General features: G+C 40.9%; 1 protein-coding gene across 4 annotated transcripts in view; it reads left to right on the top strand.

Annotated features, from left to right (window-relative positions):
- CDK6 (cyclin dependent kinase 6) overlaps positions 1 to 22504 on the top strand; it is a 234895-nt gene that overhangs the window by 162717 nt on the left and 49674 nt on the right. The window lies entirely within an intron of this gene.

The following is a 22504-nucleotide window of genomic DNA, read 5'->3' as shown; positions in this document are numbered from 1 at the left end:
AGCCAAACAATATAATAAAGATCTGCCAGGAAAATAATCCAGACCTGGGTACTAAATTCAGCCTGGTCAAAATTAAACAGAGAGCCTAATCATAATCTAATCTCTCTTTGTCTTCTATTTTTATTTCCATGGGAAAATGTGAGTTGGGAAGTTGAATATTTTCCCACTGGACATGTTATATTCAAAACGTAGTTACGTGCTAGCTCACAAGAAAAAGAGGTGGTCAGCCATTTCTTGCTTGTCTGTCTCTTTGTTTGTTTGTTTGTTTTAACCAAATGAAGTTTTGTGCATGTAACAAATTTGGAGAACTATTCTAGACCTCAGCAGATTCATCTGTAGCTCACAGAGGGGGATCATGGCAAGGTGATCAAAGTACACAGATGTTTAATGCAGGCCTATTGTGTGCCAATTACAGGACCAAACCTCTTTTCCTTGTGTTACCTTTTTATTCCTCACGATAAGAGATAACTGAGATGCAGTGGTAAATTTATTTGTCTAACATCAAACAGCTAAAAAGTATGAGGGGTATTATTCCAGAGGAAGTCTTGTGACTCTGGTGGTGTTTTTCTACCAAGGAGGGAAGAAAAAAAAAATATATTGAATTCAGCTGCAATGTTTGCCAAATAGGCTAAATAAGTGGTTTTGGAAGTGTGGTTCTTGGACCAGCAGTATCCAAAAAGGTGACCTTTTTTGGAAGTGCAAATTCTTGGGCCTCACCCCAGACCGACTAGATCAGAAGCGCTTGGGCTGGGGCCCAGCAACCTTTGTTTTCACAAGCCCTCCAGGTGATCCTAATTCATCCTCCAGGGTAAGAACCACTGAGTTTGGATGAGAGAATCAGCAGGAATGGTCAGTCGTTAAATGTGCAACTCCCAGACCTCTCTCTTGAAATTCTGATTCATTATTGGGCTGAGGCCTGACGTTCTTGTTTGTTTTGGTTTTTTAACATTTTTAAAAATATTTTATTTATTTATTTATTTGGCTGCATTGAGTCTTCGTTGCTGCACACGGGTTCTCTCTAGTTGCGGCGAGCAGGGGCTACTCTTCGTTGTGGTGCGCAGGCTTCTCACTGCGGTGGCCTCTCTTGTTGTGGAGCACGGCTCCAGGCACGCAGGCTTCAGTAGTTGTGGCATGCGGGCTCAGTAGTTGTGGCTCGAGGGCTCTAGAGCACAGGCTCAGTAGTTGTGGCACACGGGCTTAATTACTCCGCGGCATGTGGGATCTTCCTGGACCAGGGCTCGAACCCGTGTCCCCTGCATTGGCAGGCGGATTCTTTAACCACTGCGCCACCAGGTAAGTCCTGGCATTCTTGTTTTTAAACGTGTATCATGTAATTCTTTTCATCAGGCAAGTGTGGAAAATTTGGGGTTAAAGGCTTATTGTCAGAACCAGGAATAATTTACTGTCAATATTGCAGTGTGGGAGTTGGGACAGTCATTTCAGTTCATCCCATGAATAAATTGGTGCAGCTGAGAGTTGATTAGAGAAGTATTTATTGGAATTACTTTGATGCGTCTAGGATTGTCCTCAAATGTAAAGATTGTGTTCTTCTTTTGTTATGGGGGAAGAATGATCAGTTATTTTTCAATAGTACAAAACTTGAATACCAGCCATCATTGACGATAAAAACAATCTTCTTCTGGAAGATGTTAAAAGAAAGATGAAATTTAAGATATGTAGTGTTAAAGTGTTCTCTAGTAAGGGATGTACTTTATTTTTAAGTATAGGTAGTCAGCACTTATGGAACAATTGCAGCCCAAATTTTCATTTTATAGCATTAAAACATTCTCCCACGGAAGTGGTAGTATAGTTGGTAATCTGGTCCCAGTCTAGCTTGCAGAGAATCCTGTATAACCTGGAACATATACAGAACATTATTTATCAAAACCTATTTTCTATTTACAACATTATTTTTCTAGGGTAAAGTCCATTCTATGTTCCAATCCAGGATGACAGGAATACCCATCTCTTCAGGCCAGCATTGGGTCTCAGAAGGGAGACTCAGTATTGGAGGCTCAGAGAGAGACTCCTTTGACAACAGCAGCAAGTCTGCTTCACTTTTCTGGGAAAGTGAGATGTTGGGTAGAGACCCATTGGCTCTTCAAATGTGCACAAAAGAAAGTACCCCTCTCTTGGAGCCTTGCACGGAGATAGTAAATTGAGAAATAATTGCCGGGAGCGGGAAGCAATATCAGAATCCAGGCGCATGTGCCTTTAAGGCTGAAGGACAATGGATCCATCTGGGCCTGCCACCCTTCCTGGGGCGGGTGCTCTGTCTCTTAGGTAGTTCCTGCCTGTTGGGATGTGACCTTGAAAACAACCATGGGATCTGACCCTTGTTCCTGCTCAGTTCACGTTTGGTATTTCCTATGATAACACCCAGATATCTGAATGTGAAGCCTTCTCACTTATGCCAGCTGAGTTCAGGGGTCCAGCCACCGGCTTCACCTGCTTCCAGCTTAACTCCTGATTCAGTGCTGACCCACCTGTTGCAGTGTCCAGCTGAGAACTCACAAGCCGTGGATTCTGGAAGCAGACTCCCTCATTGCCTTAGGCTGACCCTAAATCAGGGAGTCCTGGTACGTGTCCACTCAGGGTTCCTCCTTGTTGCTATGGCAGTGTTCCCAAATTGTGTCATCTTTTTTAACACCTTCATGGTTTTTGCCATATTCATGATAACTATACTTAATTTCTTTACTATCTTAAATTAATTAACTTTTTATTTAGCCTCATCTTAAGCAAAAATATATAAAATCACAGAATTGATTAACCAGTTATTTGTCTAACATACACTAAAATTCATACATAACCCTTAAAATTAAACAATTTAGTCCATGTTCAGCCCCTGAAATCATCTCCCATATCACCCAGGTGTGTGTCACATGTTGGAAACAGATGTTTCGTTCATTCTACAGATAACTTTACTGAGTGGCTACTATATGCAAGGTCCTTTTCTAGAGGGATAATTTACACCCTAGTGCAGAAGAGAGGCATTGCATTTGCAATTAGTCAATTAACCAGAGCTGGGGTAAATGCTGTGAAGTGTAGGTTTCTATGAATGGGTATAATGAGAAGCTTGTCTCCACAGAGGAAAGAGATTTCTCAGTGGAAGACTAGAAGTCAGGATTAACCTTCTCCAGAGGTCGTATCCTAGTTGTTTATATAAGAACATTGAGGAATAACCATTTATGCATCAGCAGGGCTCACCATCCTCTCTAATCTAGGGAGAAAAAAAGAAGCAAAGGGAGTTAACAGTTGTCTGTCATGTGACAGACCCAGGGCCGGGCACTTCACATCTATTATCTCACTAAACCCACATTCTGAGGACTGTTTTCCTGTTTCTAGATGATAAACCAAAGCCTTCCACAAGGAGTATAAATAACTTGTCCATAGGCATACAGCTCTTAAATGGCAGAGCCAAATTTGAACCTAAGTCTACCTGACTCTCTAACCTTTGATTTTCCCACTCTGCCATGTTTCTACCCTGGCTGTGGTTTTATTAGGTACCATATTTTTTTCTAGAATGTTTCATGCATTATTACAACGTAGCAGCAACAATATTTTAGGGAGGTCAAGAAGCAAACCACACATCTAATAGCTTTGATTTCTAGCCTTTCCTATAGTGGAAAGGCTGACCAATTTCTGTGATATTGTAAAGAACTGCATGCCTTTTATTCTAAAATGTGATACCTAGCAAATATGAACTCAGGAAAAAGAATCTTAGGGCAGATGGTTGACAAAGAGCCAGAGAGTTTAAATACCATCTGTCATTATTTTCTGGGTTTAATAATTGCCACACTGACCTTCAGTAGTGTTCTACGAAAGTAGATAAGAGTTGTTGGATCTTTTATCTTCCTCCTTTAACTCTTCATCAATGGGTGATCCATCTTTACTCCACATTGACTTTTATATATATATATATATATATATATATAAATTTATTTATTTTATTTTTGGCTGTGTTGGGTCTTTGTTGCTGCGTGCGCAGGCTTCTCATTGCGATGGCTTCTCTTGTGGCAGAGCACGGGCTCTAGGCGCGCGGGCTTCAGTACTTGTGGCACGCAGGCTCAGTAGTTGTGGCACGCAGGCTCAGTAGTTGTGGCTCGCAGGCTCAGTAGTTGTGGCGCACAGGCTTAGTTGCTCCACGGAATGTGGGATTTTCCCAGACCAGGGCTCGAACCTGTGTCCCCTGCATTGGTAGGCAGATTCTTAACCACTGCGCCACCAGGAAAGCCCTTGAGTTATATTTTAATACTAAAAAACATTGCTATGAATTTGGTCAGTAGACAACTACCCAGCTTGAAGATTAGGATGAGATGGAGGGAGGGATGGACAGATGGATGATACCAACTGATTTTTAACTTCATGGCAAAATAGACTCACAAACGTTAACTCTCCAGGTATCTGTCCGTTGCCTTGTAGTCCTGGTCAGAACTATTGTCGGTGTGGTTTGAAAGTTATGGGGTTTTCCAAGTGACGGCAAAGTCATAAAAAGAAAACGCACATTTAAAAAATAAAACATGCTACTAATTCTTTGAATATGGAGATTGTGGTAAACAGATAGTAATTCTTAGAAGTTTTGAGTTGCCAGCTCTACTGATCCCTAGCTAAGAAATGCCAAATACCACCAAGAAGAACATACAGTCACTGTTCGAAGGAAACAAACAAGGCTTCATAGTTATACTCCCCCTTGGATGGTGGCCTCTCTAGGCTTGCCGTCATTGGTTTCTATGAATTAAACCCCCAGTAGCTGACAAACTGACAGGGAAACTGTCCTTTGTGGCTCAGTGGTCTGTGAGCAAATATCTTTAAAATGTCACTGAGTGCCTTGCCAACTGTCCTACTGGTTACTGTGTTGGTGTTCCCCATATTTGAGCGCTTTCCTTAGTGACATCAGGGAAATGAGGCCCTTGACCAGATGCCCTGAACACCAAGACACCAGCAGGCAAGCCCTAGTCTGTGAGAAGAAACCCATCACCTTAGGTTAGATCAGAACACGCGTGTGGAAATGAGGGCACTCACCGGACCTTCAGGTTTCTTGTCTTTTCTTGGATGTTTTCTTGGACCTCTTTTTTTCTTTAGAGAACCAACCAAATGGGAAGAACTCCAAAGAAGCGTTTTCTTGAGTGAGGAAATACCCAAGGTGGTACCGAGGAAAAGATCTTTTTGAATAATGCACACAGGGTAGTTCTAAGTAAGAACAAATGAGTACTCCCTTTTAATGTAATCAATGCTGATTTTTTCTTATTCTTGATGTGTATCTTACTTTATCATGAATTTGTTTTCATGGAGTATACTGAGAAGCCACCATCAGGCCAGGTCTTTCCCTGTCAAGGCAGCTCTGCAGGCTTCCAGCTTCGCAGCCCTTTGCCACTCCGATTTGGCACCCAGAGTCTGCCTGCCAACCTGTTTTCCTGTTTCCTGACTATTTGTGGACTTCCGATAAATTAATCTTTCTATTGTCACCCTTTTCCAAAAACTTGCCTTAAGGTTTTCCTCCTTAGAACCCTTGCGCTTCTTTTATTCTGGGTGCCCACCTGCCCTCCCTCATCTTCCAAAGCTAAACCAAGAAGCTGTCTCTTCAGGGAACAGACCTGCCCCCGCTCCGGCCCCACCACTCCCCCCGCCATATTTTGTGTGCACCTGTCCAGCAGTGCTTTTCTCAGCCACATTCCGTCTGCGCGCACACGTTGTCCACACAGCTTCAGTCATTATGGATGCAGAGCACGTTCTTTCTGAGGAACCAGATACCTGAGTCCGTTCCAGCCCTGCCTCTGCCAGCTCTGTGACTGAAGGCAAGCCCTCGACCTCTGGAGCTTAGTGTCTTTATCTGTAAAGTGGAGAGGCCGGGATAAGACACCACATCCATGGCATTCAGACTGCTTCATAGAGACCTCATATTCCTGCCTCTATATAGTCCAGGAGTGCCCAGCCCTTCTTGTTCCCACACTCAGCTTTGTTCAGAGCAACTTGATTTCATCTTTTTCATATACTGGGCTTCTGAGATTTAAAAGGATTTTAAAACATGGCAGTAGATAATGTCCAAGTTTCACTCCAACTCTAATATTCTGTGCTTTGGGGTAGAACTGTGGCTTGGTCATTTCTGGAACTCTTATCATGTCAAGCACAGCTAACCCTTGCTGACAGAGGTTATTACACATCCTTGTCATGGTCCTGAGGATCTGACATACATTATTCAGTTTAATCCTCCCAAGTGACTTGCCCCAGGATCCCACATACAGCAGAGCTGTATGACCTATGACAGGAACAGTGAACTGTAATGAACTACCCTAGGAAGCTAGGCAGGCATGAAGTTATACAGGGTTGCAGTGTAACAGTTGGCGGGGGGCGGGGTGTGCATGTGTGTACATGCCTCCCTCTCTATCCTACTGTTCCTTTCTTTACACATTTAAATATATAGATATTCCATGTGGAATGTCTATGAAAGTCTAAACCAGATCTGTCCAATAGAAAACAGAATGTGAACCATGTCACTTTAAATTCTCTAGCAGTCATTAAAAAGGCAAAAAGAAGCAAGTAAAATTAATTTTAATAGCATATTTTAACACAGTATATCCAAAATATTATTATTTCAACATGAAATAAATATAAAAATATGAAATATTGAAAAAATATTCTTTTTCAATACTAAATTCTTAAACTCCAGTGTGTATTTTATGCTGACAGCACATCTCAATTCGGACTAGTTGCATTTCAAGTGCTCAGTAGGCACGTGAACTATATTGGACACCACAGGTCTAAACCATCAAATGAAAAGATAAAGAAGAAACAGACAACTCGCCGTTTTTTGGGAAGGGGAGAGAGAATGAGTCACTGCCCTTCTACCCTAGGCTCATCGATTTCTCAGTCTTCTATCTCCTACGTTGTTCTCAGTCTTCTATCTCCTACGATGTCATCTTTTCTAGTTTGGGTGGAGGCTATAGAAGTTGGGGTCCTTGATGTAAAACCAATAGAGCCGATGTTGATGCAGCTGCCTGGCCTTTGTCCCTGAATCAGTGACGCTTGGGTGCCAACCTGCAAATACAGTGTTTATCAGCACTGGCAGATCTTCCCCAACATGTCCTCTTTAAAAATTCTTGCACCTGGGCTTCCCTGGTGGCGCAGTGGTTGAGAGTCCGCCTGCCGATTCAGGGGACACGGGTTCGTGCCCCGCCCGGGAAGATCCCACATGCCGCAGAGCGGCTGGTCCCGTGAGCCATGGCCGCTGAGCCTGCGCGTCCGGAGCCTATGCTCCGCAACGGGAGAGGCCACAACAGAGACAGGCCCGCCTACCACAAAAAAAAAAAAAGTGCTTTCACCTGGAGCCTCAGTCTCAGCGATCTCTCACTCCACAAGCCACTTTCAGAAACAGGAATTGTTGCGGGAAGGAGCAACTTAGGAGATGTAGATACCAGGTAGCTTTATTTTAAAAAACAGAATTTTTTTTAACCACAAAGTAAAGTACGCTGGTAGCAGAAATGCCAAATGGCACAGAAATATAAGAACTGAAATTGTCTTTCCTACACTCCCATCCAAAATCCACTTCCCAAAGATAACCCCCTGGATATATTTCCAGATCTCCTTTATTGCAAATTCAAAAGTGTGTGTTTACAAATACATACACACATGCACACATCTGTCAGTTTCTCTCACAGAAATGGGCTAATTCTATACACCGTACTCTTCCGTACGTTGCCTTATTCACTTTATTTTATCATGATATATTATGTCAGTTCATAGCGATCAAACTCATTTTGAAACTGCATAATTGTCAGCTCATTTATTTCATAGTTTAATTTCCCATTGATGGACATTTAGGGGTGGGTTGGTTGGTTGTTTTTGGTCTTATTACAAACAATATTGCAGTAATATCCTTGTGCTTATTTTGTGGAACATTTGTCCAAGTATTTCTGTATGGTAAATTCCAGAAGTGAAATTATAGGGTCAGATAACATGCCTATTTAAAATTCTGCTAGCTAAACCAAATTGCCCTCCAGCAAGCTTCAAGTAAACTCTGTTTTTACCTTAAGGTGGGAAATAGTATTGAGATTCTCAAAGATTAAGAAATATTGTCAAAAATAAAACAAGACAAGGCCTCTTACGTAAGCCTTGGCTTCCTCCTACCTCTGTTACCCCTTTTTAAAAATATTATCCAGAGGAAAACCTAAGTGACCATGGTAATTATAAAAGCTGCTGTTAAGTTGGTTTGAAGCATAAGAGACCTTTTTCAACTGTAAAATTAACTGTGGGTTTCCTTTTTATCAGTTGTGTACGATAGGAAAGGAATCAACCTCATTTTGTCAGTTAAAAAAAAATTATCTTAAGATAAATTCCCAGGCAGTTTTTTGGGCTAGTTTTTTCCAGTGCACAGACAGCATGTGGAGAGTAATGTATATTGAGTTTTGCTCTCCCTTCCAGGCAGGATGTAGAGCATGGGTCCTCTCTTCTTCCTTAGTCATCTTAGTCACCAGACCTATTCATCTTTACTTCAGATTTTGCCTTCTGGGTCTACTCATTGGAATAACTCTGGAAACCCTTGCATCAGCCCGGTTCTTGAAATAGGAAAAGAATCAGACTAATAGTCTCAGTTCTGCCTTAGTCAGAAAGTCTTAGGTCTTGCTGGTCACATCTTTCAACCGTTGATTTGGATAACAAATATTTGACTTGAGTCAAGAAGCCACCCATTTTTTAATCATAAAACACTGGCAGACAAAGTAGCTATTTTATACATCGAAAGACATTTCTTACCAGTCTAGTCTTTACTCAGTCAAAGGCAGACTTCTCATCATTGTCCCTGGCTCTCATAAACATGAGTTACTTCCCAGCCCTACAAAATAAAAAGTACCAGGCCTGCACAAAATTATTTCAGCTGGCGCTTGGACCTCTGATCTGAGTTGAGTCCAGCCTTAGTAATGCCTTCAAAGCATGATGTAACATTACATTTGTTGCTTTATAATGATCATGCAAATTTACTGGACAAGACAATAGATACAGTGAATAGTACAAGGTATTTCAGATAAATGTAAATTTTATGAGATTTCATTGTATGCCTAAATAATTTTCCACAGAATGGTACTAAGGTGCTAAGTTACAATAAGTGGTATGGTGTGACAAAAGATTCTACTTGGTCTTGTCCTGTAGTGATAGGTTGTAGTGACAATCTTTTGGCAGTCCCATGTGGCCACTGCTATGGGGTCTGTGTCTGTCTGATACCCATGCTGCCTTGTTTTGCACTGCGTTTCTGCCTCCCATCTGGCCTTGCTATGGTGGCTGGAGGAGTTAATGTCTGATAAGACCCATACTTGGCTTAACTGAGAAGCATTGGGTATTTTCTCATAAAAATCAAAGATATTACCTAGTTCTCTTTTTTCTTTTATAAATTTTTTTTTTTTTGGCTGCGTTGGGTCTTCATCGCTGTGCGCGGGCTTTCTCCAGTTGCAGCGAGCAGGGGCTACTCTTCGTTGGGGTGCGTGGGCTTCTCATTGCAGTGGCTCCTCTTGTTGCGGAGAATGGCCTCTAGGCGCTCGGGCTTCAGTAGTTGTGGCTCGCAGGCTCTAGAGTGCAGGCTCACTAGCTGTGATGCACGGGCTTAGTTGCTCTGCGGCTTGTGGGATCTTCCCTGACCAGGGCTCGAACCCGTGTTCCCTGCATTGGCAGGCGGATGCTTACACTGCGTCCCCACGGAAGCCCTACTTAGTTTTCTTTCTTTTTCTCCTTTCATCTTCTTTTCTCCTCTACCCCTCCTCCATAGTTCTCTCCTCCTCTTCTGTCCCTCCTCCCTTTCTCCCCTCCACTCTCCCTCTGTCATTCTTTCCCCTCTTTCTCCCAGTTTAACTGTGGAAAATACAGAGCATTCAACATGGCCTCCCATATATACCTTCTCTGATAATACGTGGTAGTATTGAGTTTCTGATTAACTGCTCCAGTTTTGCTAGATAAATTAAATTTGCAGGGATCCAGATTTACTCAGAGATAGGCTGAAGAGCTGTTGGCTACTTAGGAGTGTGTGTGCATGTGTGTGTGTGTATATGTGTGCGCACACTTTTATGAAACCAATAATCTGAGAAATGTACTTCTGAATCTTCTTGTTTTCTTATAAACATTTTACAGACTCTTAATATGAGAAAAAAAGTGTTCCAGAGACAGCTACAGACATGTGGGCTGTATTTACTCACAAACTGAAATATTGCAAGGGACAATTCAAAGGCTTCCGGTGGAAATTAGATTTTACTACGAGCTGAATTGGATGCTACCAGCTCTTCTCTTATCACTGGCACAATTAGACTTTGCTGGACACTCTCCAGATCTGGGAGAAGATCCAAAACTTTGGAAGTTAGGCCTCAGGAGCCTGTCAAATGTGTTTGTGCTATAATGTCCCACTGTTTAATTGGAAATAATTTTACCTACTAATATTTCAATAGTAAGAAGTAACTTGGAAACCAAATGCTATGTCCGTTTTGTCGGTCAGAGAGTCATATTGAATTCTCCAGATATCAGCATACAATAGAGTTAATTTCAAAGGCACTCAGTGAAATGGGATACAGCCCCAATTAAAAGTGGTACTGAACTGAAATACATAGACATTTCTCATTTTTATGTAAACTGATACCTTTTTTATACATTGCATATGAACAGTTTCTTCTTGTGTTGCATCTGTGAGCCCTCAATCAGAGCTCATTAAAAGTATTAGGAGCTTTTAGTTTAAAATGATACCTATTGCCCCTCTCTGTTTCTTACTAAAAAGACAAAAACATCCAACACTCAAAATTAAGACTGGCAATGAAATAATTATCAAAGTTATTTGGAAGAATTTCCATTTAGCCAGAACTAGATTTTAAAGCCCATTTGGTGACTCAGGTTATGTTATGTGTACCTGGAAATAGTTAGACCTTTCTTTTCCTCCCTCATTCCCTTTTTGAGAAACACAAGGTTGATTACAGTTCAAAAAATGGTCAGCTGTTCCCACCACTGATCCTGTTGAGATCTCCACAGTGGTATTGACTCCCCTCTGCCATCAGTATGATATCTCTTTCTCTCTCGGGTATGAGTACAAATACCAGAAAACCTTATGTGCAAAAAGGGATCAGGGGAGGTGACGAGAATAAGATATTTAGTAGATGGAGACAGAGACATGAGAGCAGTATTAGGTGAAACATGTGAGATATTAAAATTGATCTAAGAGCTACTCAGAGACCGTTAAATGTTTACAGAACGAGTCAAAGTAATGTCTACATTTTGTTGACTATACATTGTTTGTCTGGGTAGATTATCCCTCTTAGAAGAATGAGAAAAACTAAAAGAATAAAATTCTTGTGACTTTTGGAAAAATACTACCACACAAGCAAGTATTGATAGATAAACAATAAGGACCTACTGTATAGCACACGGAACTATATTCAATATCTTATAATAACCTATAACAAAAAAGAATCTGAAAAAGAATATATATATGTATAAATTACTGAATCACTTTGCTGTACACCTGAAACTAACACAACATTGTAAATCAACTGTACTTCAATAAAAATACATAAAAGAGAAACAAAAGGCAACAAGAACCGAACATTCTGAAATGTAAAAACAGTAAACTGAGATGGAAAGGGAGATACATAAGATGTGAAATTAAAATGAAATCAAGTACAGTGGCACAATTGAAATCTGAGAGGAGGGAGTAAAAAGTAGAATTAATACTATAGAAAATGGAATCCTTGATGTAAAGACAGTATTGAGAAGTTCTCACAAAATGCTGACGAAAAGAACAAAAGGTTTTAAATGGTGAGAAAAGGACAAATATGAAGAATAGAGAATGGAATCTGGCATAAGAAATCAACGGTCTTAGTCTATGTTTTTGATTACTGCATTTCGTGAAATGCAGTAATCAGAACATTGACTAAGACATGACTTGAGTATGTGGATTAAAAGGTCTCACGATATTTTGGAGAAAATCATTGCAGAAGAGATACCAGTAGTTTGGGATGCTCAGGGCTGTGGGTACAGAGAACTCAATTTAGATAAGCTAAAGAGTAAGAAATTTGTTAGCTTACATAAACGGTGATTCCAGAGGTAGGTGAGCTTCAGGGTTGGCTTAATCTAGAAGCTGCAGCTCCATTTCTTTGAGACTCTTTTCTGTGTGGTGGCATCTTTGAAGACTGTCTTCCCTCATGGCAAAGTGGTATGGTAGTTCCAGGTTTTGCACCAGGACACTTGGACAGTGAACACATCCTTTTCTACCAGAGTTCCAAACAGGTGTGCTGAAATTCATCCTCAGGACTGTTTATAACATATGCCTGCACTTAAGCCAGGGACTGATACCAGAAAAATGGAATTTGCTGATCAGATAGATGGTGGTCTGAAGAACATCAGGGTCTGTTACAAGGAGAAAGGAGAAGGTGGATACTGGGGAGGCGACCCATGGAATCCACTTGAGACCAACATAAAGCACATCCTGGGAAATGTTAAAATTGCATGGAGAAAGAAAAAAGCCTATGAAGACCAAATAAATGTATTTGAAAGCTATACAAAAAAGAGGGAAAATCAGGCTGGCCTCAGACTTCTCTTTTATTTGACTAAAAGCCAGAGGAGAACAGAGAAATATCTAAATTTGTGGGGGAAAGTCTATGACCCAAGAACTTTCTTCTCAAGTGACTTGTCCTAAATGTGTGAAGGCAACACAAAGGTTCCAATATGTAAGGATTCAGTTACTGTTTGTTTATTAAATACCACTTGGGAATACTTGAGTTCACTGAGAGGGATATCAGAATTAGCACATCAAGAATGGGTGACCACATAGCACAGGGAGATCAGCTCGGTCTTTTGTGTCCACCTAGAGGGGTGGGATAGGGAGGGTGGGAGGGAGATGCAAAAGGGAGGAGATATGGGGATGTATGTATATGTATAGCTGATTCACTTTGTTATACAGCAGAAACTAACACACCATTGTAAAGTAATTATACTCAATAAAGATGTTAAAAAAAAAGAATGGGTGACCACAGAATGTAAATTGGTATAGCCACTATGGAAAACAGTATGGTGGTTCCTCAAAAAACTAAAAATAGAGTTGCCATATGATCTAGCAATCCCACTCCTGAGCATATACCCAAAGAAAACCATGATTGGAAAAGATACATGCACCCCTGTGTTCACAGCAGCACTATTCACAATAGCCAAGACATGGAAACAACCTAAATGTCCATCGACAGATGAACGGATAAAGAAGATGTGGTGTATATATATACATTGGAATATTACTCAGCCACTGAAAAGAATGAAATAATGCCATTTGCAGCAACGTGGATGGACCTAGAGATTATTATACTAATAAGCAAAGTAAGTCAGAAAGAGAAAGACAAATACCATATGATATCACTTATGTATGGAATCTAAACTATGACACAAATGAACAAATCTACAAAACAGAAACAGACTCACAGACATAGAGGATAGACTTGTGGTTACCCAGGGGGGATGGGGGAGGGAAAGATTGGGAGTTTGGAAGTAGTAGATGTAAACTATTATATATAGGATGGGTAAACAACAAGGTCCTACTGTATAATATAGCACAGGGAACTGTATTCAATATCCTGTGACAAACCATAATGGAAAAGAATATGAAAAAGAGTATGTATGTATAACTGAGTCACTTTGCTCTACAGCAGAAATTAACACAGCATTGTAAATCAACTGTATTTCAGTAAAATTAAAAAAAAAAATAGAATGGGTGACCACAGTATGAATGGGCTGGTGAGATTCCCTGAGGGACTGCCTATAGGCACCCAGCTCTTCACAGAAGTTCTGAGAACCTGGCTTCAGCAGCCTTCACCTGTTTGTACTGGCCATACTAATGACCCCATAGGAATGTGGTCGGGCTAGTATAGTTTTAACAACAGCATCTGGATGAAGCTTAAAAGCAGACAATTTCATTATAAATTAATAGTCCTTATTATGAGAATAGCCCCGTAATTGGACTTCAGAAATTCCCCTGAAAAAGCTTCAGGCAGAGTGTACCATCAGATTTAAAAGTCTAATTAAATGGGACTAAAATTATGTTTCATTTTAGCCCACCTATGACTACAAAGAAACGGTTTCTAAAGGCCTTTAAAAAATAGAGAAGAGTAGGTCAAAGGAAAAGACTAAAGATGAAAATAGAAAGGGAGATGAATGGGATAAGAAACAATTATAAAGACGGAAAATGGAGTAGCCAGATTACAGTCCCCTTAGGAGGCACAAAGAGCAGAATTGACACTTAGGAGAATTGAGGAAATGATGCAAAAGGCAAATTTGGTTAAACTTTCAAGTGAGCGATGTATTTCTTTTAATGTAATTTCTTACATTTTCCCATAACACTGAATTTTTTCTATTTAAAGATGATCTATATTAATACAAAAAAACCTGAATTGATCAAAATGTTCAACATCGGTGGAATTGCTTAGTAAATAACCATGTATCTATACAGTTTATGAAGATGGTTGAAATACGAAAGTGTGTGCTGTTGTTTTCCTAGAAGTGAGAGTGTTAGCGCGCATGTTATTCATGTCACTTGATGTCACTGTGTTGTTAATATTACGGCATCCATTACTCGTTGTTAAAATATTGACATACTTCCAGTTTTACCATTGCTAAAAGATCCACAGCCCAGAGTACCCCCAGTTCCCTACATGCCCCTGCCTCTCTCCCCAGATCCCCAGGGCTTCCCTAGGATCCAACTGAAGGGTTACTGGCTGACATACCAGGGTTATCCAGAATCCTGCTCCAGCCCTTTCATGTTTTTTTCTAAAAATTTTAATATTACCTCAGGCTGTGGAGATGCTCTCCTAGGAATATCCATTTGTAGTAACTCCTATATTCTCTTAAATCCCCGGAAGTCATCCTCTGTTCTGTCAGTCGTTTCCTCCAGCTACCATTTGCTGATATATGGGAGATCATTTTTCTCTTTATATCAAAGACCTTCCACCAGTTGCCAACCAGCTGCTGATTTTTATCCTGTTTCCCAGGCCTTAAAGGCTTCTGGAAATGGGTTAAAACTAGGAACTTAACATCTCACTGTGAAATTCTTCCTTTGCTTTGTTTGGTTTAGTTTTTTGGTTTTTTGAGGCAGGTATTTAGCATTATCATTCACCCTTTGGCCATCTTGGCACAGAAATGTTCACCAAAAGTGGTACCCAGAATGGCCCCTAAATATGTCTAAACATGCCCGTAATTTGTTTTGTTACAATAGCAAAAGGGATTTTGCAGCTATAATTAAGGTTATGAACCTTAAAATAGATTATTCTGGGTTATCTGGGTGGGCCCAGTCTAATCACATGAGGTCTTTTTAAAATTTTTTATTTTATTTTTTTGCGGTACGCGGACCTCTCACTGTTGTGGCCTCTCCCGTTGCGGAGCACAGGCTCCGGACGCGCAGGCTCAGCGGCCATGGCTCATGGGCCCAGCTGCTCTGCGGCATGTGGGATCTTCCCGGACCGGGGCACGAACCCATGTCCCCTGCATCGGCAGGCAGACTCTCAACCACTGCGCCACCAGGGAAGCCCCTAAAATTTTTATTGTATATTGGAGTATAGTTGATTTACAATCTTGTGTTAGTTTCAGGTGTACAGCAAAGTGATTTAGTTATACATATATCTATTCTTTTCCAGATTCTTTTCCTATATAGGTTATAACAGAGTATTGAGTAGAGTTCCCTGTGCCAAACAGTAGGTCCTTGTTGATTATTTTATATATAGTAGTGTATAAATGTTAAACCCAACCTCCTAATTTATCCCTCCCCCACCTTTCCCTTTTGGTAACCTTAAGTTTGTTTTCTAAGTCTGTGAGTCTGTTTCTGTTCATGAGCTCTTTAAAAGAGATAACTTTCTCAGGCTGGAGGCAAAAGAGATGGGACAGAAGGGGAAGTCACAGAGATTCCAAGTGTGAGAAGGATTTGACCCACTGTTGCAGCCTCTGAAATATAGGGGCCCATTAGAACCGGAGAGAGACCTCTGGGAGCTAAGGGTGGCCCCACTGACAGCCAGTGAGAAAATGGGAACCTCTGTAAAACAAGCACATGGAACTGGACTCAGCCAACAACCCAAATGAGACGAGAAGCAGATCTGAATCTCCAGAATGGAACACAGGCCTGCCAACACCTTGACTTCAGCTTTGTAAGACTAAACAGAGAACCAGTGAGCCAAGCCATACCTGGACGTTTGATCTACAGAACTGTGAGATGAATCATGGGTGTTGTTTTAAGCCACCAGATTTGTGATAATTTGTTGCAGCAGCAGTAGAAGACGAACACACCAACATATAAAATAATAGCAACACAACAGAAACAAAAACCCTACAGGATGTGATGGAAGAAACAGTAAACACTGCAGAGCACACGATTCAGAATGGCTGGGGAAGAGCTTTCTGGCTGGGAATGTCTACACAGTGAACAGCACCAGTTCTGAAGGCCAAGAGGGCCCAGAGGGATTCTGTGCTCAGCACTCAACTAAAAGTATACAAAGGATTGGGCCTCTGGGGGGAAAACACATATATCATTTTTTGTAAGAAAAGTTTTTTAGAGACTATTTTAACAAAGTGGCCTTGCACAGTGCTGTGATTCAAAGAGGGTGAGTATATTTGTAGGTTTTTGTTTGTTTTTTGTTTGTTTTCATATTTGTAGTAAGAAGTTGGTGAGAAGAAGAAATTATGCAAAGGGGAGATTGTTTTGACAATAGGTCCATGCTGTCCCATTTGTATTTTATTTCTTCTGGTACAACTGTAAAACTTTGACAAGCTTTTCAAGATGTGTTAGCACAGTTCTGGGTGTTATTTTAAGGCTATTTACATAAGGCTTCAACTTGACTCGAAGGTCCAGTGAGTTGCTTTGTGATATGGATTACACTGGTCATATGGAAGTTTGCTAATATATGCTGTAATTCCAAAGGTAGCAGAGCATACGTATTGACACTCTGGAGCCCAGACTGCCTGGGCTTAAATCCCAGCTCTTTCACTGACTAGCTATGTACTCTTGGGCCAGTTACTTAACTTCCCTGTGCCTCAGTTTCCTTTTCTGTGAAAATAGTATAATAATAGTATATTGTGAGAATTTAATGTAAAGTGCTCAAAATAGCACCTGGCACATTGATTGTCAGCAATAAATGTTAGCTATAATTATGATTGTTATGCTTGCCATATTCCTGAAACATGGAAACATTCCTGAAATTGGGTCTTTCTGACTCCTTGGATCCAAGAAACAGCTGAGCCCAAGGATCCCCCAACTGAGGATGACCTACCCATCCTGTATCAGCTGGCCAAACCAGGAAATCCAGTTGGTTACCTGGCATCCCTTTCTGTCCCTGCTTACTGTCATTTTCCACTTCAGATTAGTGGGGCTTTATAGATAATGTGGCATTATAGCTGTATATCCCTTACCAGATAAATCTTCATTTGTTAACACCTTAAAAGAGCATTCTCTATCTGCCATTTTATGGAATGATGTTTCATAAGATGAGACAATAGGCATGCTGTGGTCTGGTAGAATAATATTAAAATAACTTTGGAAATACTAGGTTTAGTTTCCTTACTCAGGACTTATCAGAGCCCTTGTTATTAATGTGAATTTTGAATGCCCAAGGATATATAGTGCATTGCTCCCCAAACATATTTGACCATGGGACATATTTTTCAAGATATGCCTCTTAGAATTTTCTAGAAGTGTTCTACACATCCAGTTTGGGAAACAACTGCCCTAAAATATAAGCATATTTTACCAAGATTATTTAATATTTAAAAATTCAGATTTTTATGCATTGTAGCTTGTTCTAAGGGAGATTTTATCGTTCCAGATCCCAAGTACATATGTATCTATGTATGTATATCCAAATTATACTAAAGCAAGGGAGAGTCTAATTCTTATTTTGTAGATTAAAAACGGCCTTACTAGGTCAGATTAATGACCTTTCCCAGTAGTCCTTCTTTGAGACAGAATAATGAAGATCTCATTGTAGGACACGATCCTCCACTTGGCAAAGATGGAGTCATCAAATGTGTATTGAATTGGGCAATCCAGGTCTGTCATCCATAAATTTAGTGAGGCCCTTTTTTTATAAAAGTTTGTATTTTTAGCCAGCACTGCTTATTGAGATGGTAACTTCTATAAAGTTAGTACCCTCTCTGTGAAGAAATTCCTTTCTTTTGTTCTAAATTTACCTCTCCCAAATGTTAAGGATTGCTTCCTTGGTCTGATATTCAAGATAAGTGGACACAACAAAGTTTCCTCTTACTGATTTTGTAGACTTCAGCCTTATCCCCTTCTTGGTGTTTTCCTTTCTAAACTAAAAAGTCCTCATTCTTCAGTCTGTCAGTTGACTGACACCAAGAACTGTGAAGGATCTGAGATTTTACACTATTGCAAGCTAACAAATTAGCCTGCCACAGTTTCATGGATGCTGGCAAAAAACACAAGACTCTTGGGTTAGAGACACAGGGTACTTTATTACTCACTGCAATAACAGTAGCTAATTACATATTTATTATACTTCCTGGTTTAAAACCTATTTGTCCCATCACTCATGAAACTCTGGACCATCTCTATTTTGCTCACCACCGTATACCTAATATCTAATAGAGCATGGCATAAAGTGGGCACCGAGTAGATAAATAATGAATGAATGAACATGTTACAGCCTATCTAGCTCAGAGCCTATCATTCTGAGTAGCTTGGCATAAAATGGGCCACAAGCATTATTTAGTCCATGCCTTCCTCAAAACAGTTTTGCCATATTTCTTCCTAGTCACACAATCTCAAATTTTTTCTTCAGTGAAGTTTGTTTTTTTTATATTCCCAGAAAACACTTAAATTTTAATTTAGAGATGTTACATCATTTTGCTAATTGGAATGATGTAAGCATATTAAATAGATACTAGTCCTAGCATTGTTTCTTTGGGTAATTCTAATGTTTCCACTTAACCCACTTGCATCACAAGGAAATGAAACTTACTGAAACCAGGGATTCGGATGGTTTTTCAAATATCCTTTGAAAAGCTAGGTGGTTAAGATTATTCTGGGCACTGTGGGAGACAGCAAAGAAGTGAAAGATCGCGTCTCACTTATACATGCCAAGATCTGTGGCCAGGACCTCAAAGAGGTTAGAGTCTATATGAGCAAATAAGAAGAATGGACTTGATGTGTTAGCACGTAATATTGATAATAGTAAGCAAGCAGCGTTAGAATTTTGGCATATGTGAGTGCTGAGCTACGTGGTACAGATTTAAATACCCGCAAGAGCTTGGAAGAGTTCGATATTACTCTGAACTGGACTAGAATACTAGAGACTTCATGAAGTTAGCTCTGAGCTGGATTTTGGAGCTCTTAGATTGGATCTTTAACAAGAACTTCATTAGGCAAGCCACAGAAATAGCAGTGTATTCTTGGAAAAGTGAGCCCTGGCTGGAGTGGTAGGTGTCCAATGGGAAATAGTGTCTTTTGTGCACAGTCACCATTGAGCTATAAGAACTGCACGCAGCCTTTATGTCTCCTTTTCCATTCAGTTTAACTGTGCGTAACGAGGAAGCCACACCTTTGGGCAAATACAGCCGGGATGAGGGGGGCCAAAAGACAGAGCCCTTCTAAGGAGGATCCATGAAGTAAATAAACTCTGAAGGAAAACCTTGGAAGGTCATCCAGTATACTCATAAATTCCAGCTATTACCAGAGATGAAAGGGAAGTGAGAAGAGCAAGGAACAATAGGCAGGGGTGTTCCCTGGTCCCTTCTAACTGCCTGTTTACAGTAGGGGAGGAGCGGCAGGGCTGCCCAGATGGCAGAGCCAAAGTGAGAATGAAGCTTCCTTGCCCTAAGACCTCTTTAGGAAATCCTGTTTGTGCCGGTGGCTTCACTGCAAAGTAATCAGGAGCTCTCCCTGTGTTATACAAGCTCACTTCTAAAACCATGAGCAACCACGGTTTCTAAAGAGTTTGAAATCTCATTATCGTGTGCATTCAGCAAGATAGAAACTGTGTATCAGGTGAGGCTTGGATCAGACCTTATTTTGCAAGCCTTTAACTTATCTTTCTTGTGCCACTGAAATGCTGGTAACACAATAGCTTAACAAGAAGATAAGCCTCATCTTTTTTCCTGTGTGGGTATGTTAGGGAATGATGGTTTTGATGGCCTTTAAAAAGCAGGAAAAGGCAAAGCCCCATGATACCATTTCTTTGGCATTGCATTACTTTGGTAAGAGAATTATCTTAAAAGCCTGGGAAATACAGCTTAAGATTGTTGAGAGCTGGGTAAAAACAACCTCGAATCCAAACCAGATTAACCACCCCCGAAAAGATCCATTTTTACATCCACACTTGGGGTCTGCCCTGTTCTCCTCTTTTCCTTCCACCACTCAAGTGCTTTTGGACATAGGGGTGGACAACCTACTTTCCATGCCAAGCCTCATGAAATGGGGTTTGTCTTCCCTCACAGACAGGTGGCCAGGCTGTTACAGAGAGGGCTCTGCCCGGCTGCTGTCCTCTCTGGGTACGCGGCACTGTGACTGCTCAGCGCCAGGCCACATATCTATCTGACCCCGCGGCCTCACAATCTGGAGGCCCACGTTGGCAGCCTTGGGTGGTGACAGCTTCGGTCAGTTGGTGTGGAGTTGCCCTGGCAGACAAAGGAGAGCAGGAGAGCAGCTGCCCCGCGTCACTTCTGTGCGATAGGAGAAACCTCTGAGGTCCTGGGTATTTGTGAAACCGAAAATGGCTGCCCCAATAATGAGAGTACTGGCCGTCCAACCTCTGGGTGCACCAGGGCTTGGGAGAGGAATTTGGGCCTTCTCAGACCGTACACATTACTTAATACGGCCTTGTATACTTACTCTATGCATCAGGAGCAGATTTCACAAGGCTTTTTCCTGTGAGACTAGATGAGTCATTAGGGTTAATTATTCAGTAGTTAGAGGAAATATTATGATGGAGAAAAAAATAGACTTCTGGAGGCCAGGAAGCGGAGGGTGTCAGAACTTCAAATTGCCCCATGAAGAGAGTAGGCAATCATTTTACTGCAGTCTTTGTACACAGAAAAATAATCATGATTTGAATTCTCTAAACATCAAAAATATCCCCTTCTTAGCTATAAATGGCCTCCGGTTCCAACCCCGTAATATATCATTAGGGAGTATCTCTTCTCCCAGAGAAAATACAATTGGATTCTAGTAGAAAAGGACCCTGGGTCTTCTGTGCTATTGCCTTCAGCAGACTCTACCGAATCTCTACTTGTGACATGATAAAATTACCATTCCCAGAAATAGGAAAGAGGCAGCTCAGAACTCCCCAGTGCTGGTCCAAAGAGCCTTTTGGTTTTGAGTGCCTCATCTGACCACTACACAGCGTTGATAGAAAAAAGTCTGGACTCAATTCACTGCTCTTGCCTTCCACTCTCCCCCAAGGGCCCACGTGAAAAGCAAGTTTGGCCTCATTTCCTTAGGATCCCCTGGGCCCAATTCTTTTCTTTCATCATCTTTCCTAAAGCTGATATGACAGTTCCACAGGGAAGAAACAAATAGTACACTTGGATGAACTCTGCAAAATGCAAAGAGTTTTTCTCTTGTCCCTGATTCTGAAGTATTTCTGTATTTAGGAAAACAAAAATGAGGATAGCTCTAGACTGAATAGTAAAATATTGTTCATATCATATTTGTGATTTTTGAACTGGGTGGAGAAAGTATTAGTGATAAAGCATATGGATTGTAAGGTAGTGGTTGATCTGCTTCAAGGAACCCAAGTTGTAAACACCCTTGAAAAGTACTCCAAAATTCCAGTTACTACCAAAGATGAAAGGGAAGTGAATAGACGTCATCAGCTCTGCTTCTTCGGTGTCATCCTCTAGGTTAAATGTCACCTCCTTAGAGAGGCCTTTGCTGACCACTTTATTATTCTTCACCAGAGCATCTTATTTTCCTCATAGCACTCACCGCTTATTTAATGGTTGTTTCTCTTTCTTCCTACCTGAACTATAAGTCCTACAAGGTCAGGGACCACATCATTCAATCATTCCTGCATTCCCTGCACTTGGCACAGTGAAGAGCGTCCCAGACCCCCAAAAGTGCTGAAGGAATGAATGAGCTATTGAAGTCCTGTGTGGCAAGCTTGTTCCATGTTCTTAGTGGACTCACAGTTCCTTGGGATCACCTCTTTCTTTTCTCAGATTCAACTGAAGAATGCTACTTGGTCTCAACACTCAGCTTACCAGGGTGGTTCCCATTCATTAATTTTTCTTTAAAAAAAAAAAAAACTGGAATTTTTGTTCAGTCAGAGTCTCAGGTCCACTAATAGTTCCATATCTGAAGGATGCAGTGTAGTGAAGGGGTTGCAGGAACCAGCTTTGGAGCATCTAGTTTTGTCTCGGTCGCTTCTTAGCTGGGTAATGGTGGCTCATTATTAATCATCTCTCCACCTCCGTTTCCTCAACTGTAAAATGAGGATATTGCTATAGACCCGTCACCTAGTGTTGACCTGAGGTTAAATAAAACAGTGCATGTAAAGCAGTGAGC

Source organism: Orcinus orca, chromosome 9 (assembly GCF_937001465.1).
Source record: "Orcinus orca chromosome 9, mOrcOrc1.1, whole genome shotgun sequence".
NCBI lineage: Eukaryota > Metazoa > Chordata > Mammalia > Artiodactyla > Delphinidae > Orcinus > Orcinus orca.
This window is presented reverse-complemented; position numbering and strand designations above follow the sequence as displayed.